This window comes from Amblyraja radiata, chromosome 30, assembly GCF_010909765.2.
Source record: "Amblyraja radiata isolate CabotCenter1 chromosome 30, sAmbRad1.1.pri, whole genome shotgun sequence".
Classification (NCBI taxonomy): Eukaryota; Metazoa; Chordata; class Chondrichthyes; order Rajiformes; family Rajidae; genus Amblyraja; species Amblyraja radiata.
The window spans coordinates 15,470,715-15,474,204 of NC_045985.1; the positions used below are offsets into that span (position 1 = coordinate 15,470,715).

At 48.9% G+C, this 3,490-nt stretch overlaps 1 long non-coding RNA gene across 1 annotated transcript in view; it reads left to right on the forward strand.

The window, feature by feature from the left end:
* Positions 1–1,271, forward strand: part of LOC116989986 — a 3,137-nt gene extending 1,866 nt beyond the window's left edge. Inside the window, exon 3 of the long non-coding RNA XR_004416372.1 lies at positions 984–1,271. This is a non-coding gene — a long non-coding RNA (uncharacterized LOC116989986). The remainder of the gene's footprint in view (positions 1–983) is intronic.
* The last annotated feature ends 2,219 nt before the right edge of the window (positions 1,272–3,490 follow it).

Genomic DNA, 3,490 nt, shown 5'->3' on the forward strand with positions numbered 1-3,490 from the left:
CGGAGTCTGTACGTACTCCCCGTGACCTGCGTGGGTTTCCTCCGGGTGCTCCGGTTTCCTCCCACACTCCAAACATGGCAATGGCGGCACAGAGTTGCTGTCTTACAGCACTTACCCTCGTTCCATCCTGACCACGGGTCCTGTCTGCATGGAATTTGCATAATAATAATAATAATAATAATAATAATAATAATAATAATAATAATAATAATAATAATAATAATAATAATAATAATAATAATAATAAATTTTATTTTCAGGTGCCTTTCAAAGTCTCAAGGACACCTTACAGAAATTAACAGAAGAGAAAAAAACATATAGACGGAGTAAAATAAATAATAAGGACATCACCAATACACAAATTAAAGACAGAAATCGCTCCAAAGACAAAAAATCAAAAAACACAATGTGAAGCGAGAGCAGCGGCAGCTAAACCGCGCCAGCGTCCACTCTCCCTTCCGTCAGCCATCCTGGACACAGACTAACATTTGTCTGCATGTTCGCCCCGTGTCCACGTGGGTTTTCCCCGAGATCTTCGGTTTCGTCCCACACTCCAAAGACGTACAGGTTTGTTGGTTAATTGGCTTGGTGTAAATGTAAATTGTCCCTAGTGTGTGTGTGTGTGTGTGTAGGATAGTGTAGTTGGCGGGGATCGCTGGTCAGCGCGGACTCGGTGGGCCGAATGGTTTGTTTCCCCGCTGCATCTCTAAAGCCTAAAGTCTGAAAGAGCAGCTATTTGCAATGCCGCAGGCCAATAATATTATTTTACATGGTACACAAAAAAGCTGGAGAAACTCAGCGGGTGCAGCAGCATCTATGGAGCGAAGGAAATAGGCAACGTTTCGTCCCGAAACGTTGCCTATTTCCTTCGCTCCATAGATACTGCTGCACCCACTGAGTTTCTCCAGCATTTTTGTCTACCTTCGATTTTCCAGCATCTGCAGTTCCTTCTTAAACACATTATTGTACATGCTGTATTACAGGGCAGCCGTCAAAATCCATCAAAAACATGCCAAAAGTGAAAACCAATTCATCGAACAACCTTGTGCAGGGATTGCAGCACATTGAGATATTTTGAAGATCGATAAGCAACTGCGAAATGAAATGAAGCAGCTAGCTTGTGCAATGTTTAAAACAAATCACCTTATTTTTAGATCTGCAGAAAGTAATCCTGAAATATTAATGTTGAATTCTGATGTTGTCAAGATTTCTCAAAATTTGTTAACGTTGACCTTTCATGTTGCCTTTCAAAGGAAGCTCAATACTTGGTTAAAGATTTATTGCTGGCAATTTTTCTATTAAACAATTAAATTGATGCAGTATTGGCTGTTGCTTATTTTATGAACAGGTCGGGACAGTGTGAGCAAAGGTTTGAAAAGACATTTAAAATCTACTTACAGAACATAATATAATGGTGATACCCTCTCCTCCCCTCCACACCCACCCCTCCGCCCTCCCCCCCATCTTCCCCAACCCCCTCCATCCCTCTCTCCCAACCCCCTACCTCCCTATCTACCCCACTCCTATCCAGTTCCCTCCCTCCCCCGCCCTTCTCTTCACCCCCCCCCCCCCCCCCCCCCCTCCTCCCCCCGCCCCTGCTCCCCCTCCTCCTCCCCTTACCCCTCCCCCTAACGGGTCCAACCAATCTTCCAACCCCTTCACCATGTCGTCTGACAATAGACAATAGACAATAGGTGCAGGAGGAGGCCATTTGGCCCTTCGAACCTGCACCGCCATTCAATGTGATCATGGCTGATCATCCCCAATCAGTACCCCGTTCCTGCCTTCTCCCCATATCCCCTGACTGCTATTTTTAAGAGCCCTATCTAGCTCTCTCTTGAAAGCATCCAGAGAACCCGCCTCCACCGCCCTCTGAGGCAGCGAATTCCACAGACTCACCATTCTCTGTGAGAAAAAGTGTTTCCTCGTCTCCGTTCTAAATGGCTTACCCCTTATTCTTAACTCGTTGACTATTGTTAGGTGCTGGTGATAGACACAAAATGCTGCCGTAACTCAGCGGGTCAGGCAGCATCTCTGGAGACAAGGAATGGGTGACGTTTTGGGTCAGGACCCATCTTTAGACTGAGAGTCAGGGGCGAGGGAGACCCTGAGATAATGAAGTGTAAGGTGTGAAAATGGGACAAAGGGGATGGAGACCAAGGAAAATGAGGAATAGATCATTGTTAGCCAGGAGAAGGTGACAAGGAAGCAAACAGAGATAAAATGTTATCGGGGACAGTCAGACTGGTCGGAGAATGGGGAAGGGGAGGGATGGAGAGAGAACTCAATGTTCATACCGCTGGGGTGTAAGCTGCCCAAGCGAAATATGAGGTGCTGTTCCACCAAGTAGCGCTGGGCCTCACTCTAACAGTGGAGGAGGCCCAGGACAGAAAGGTCAGTGTGGGAATGGGAGGGGGGGTTAAAGTGTTTGGCAACCGGGCGATCAGGTAGGTTTAGGCGGACTGAGCGGAGGTGTTCAGCGGAACGATCGCCGATGTACAGGAGTCCACATCTGCAGGGCCGGCCTTAAGCCAATTGGACCAATTGCTCCCAATTGGGCCCCACGCCTTAGGGAGCCCCGCGTTAGAGAAATCTACTCTCGGCTCGGGTAGATCTACCCCAGGTGGAGGAGGGAGAGGGGGGTGGAGGGGGAACAAAGGGGTAGATGAGGAGGGAAGTGTGAGGGGGGATGGAGAAGGGGGAGGTGGGTCGTTCCCTCATGGTACCGGGGGAAGCGCTCCCGCCCCTCCAGTCACCGTACTTCACGCACACAGCCCCGGCTCCACCCCTCTCTCTCTCCTGGGGAGAGGCGGTGAACAATACACGGTGGGCCGCGCCGGGCCGGGGGTTGGAGCAACGTTTACGAACCTCGGCATCAGCTCACACTCGTCCGCACGGACCCCGGCATCCGTTCCCACCGCCGGCCCTCTCCTTCCCTTCTCTCCTTCCCTTCCATTCCTCCCTCCCCTTCTTCCTTCCCACCCTTCTCTCCTTCCCTCCCTCTTTCCCCTCCCTCCCTTCTTTCTCTCCTTCCCTCCCTCCATTCTTTCTCTACTTCCATCACCCCTTCTCTCCTTCCTCTCTCTCCCTCCCTTCTCTCCTTCCCTCCCACATACACACACACATAACGCACAGACAACTAACACACACACAACGAACACACACACACACACACACACACAACTAAGTTAGGATGGGGTAGAAGCCCAAAGGGTAGGATGGGGCTGAAGCCCAAAATGTAATGCCTGGACTGGTTTTTCATCAATGGTTATTGGTTTTCCAGGATCTAGTTAATTAAATGACTTTTTTTTTCATTTCACAATCACTAAAAAAAAAGATATTGTACTAAGTACTTTTAAAAGTACACATTTTGTTTGTTACCTGTCGGCTTTAGGGCCTGTCCCACTTGGGCAACCTAATCCACGAGTTCTAGCGAGTTTGCCCTCGACTCATACTCACAGCATGGTCGACATGAGGTCTTACGAGGTCT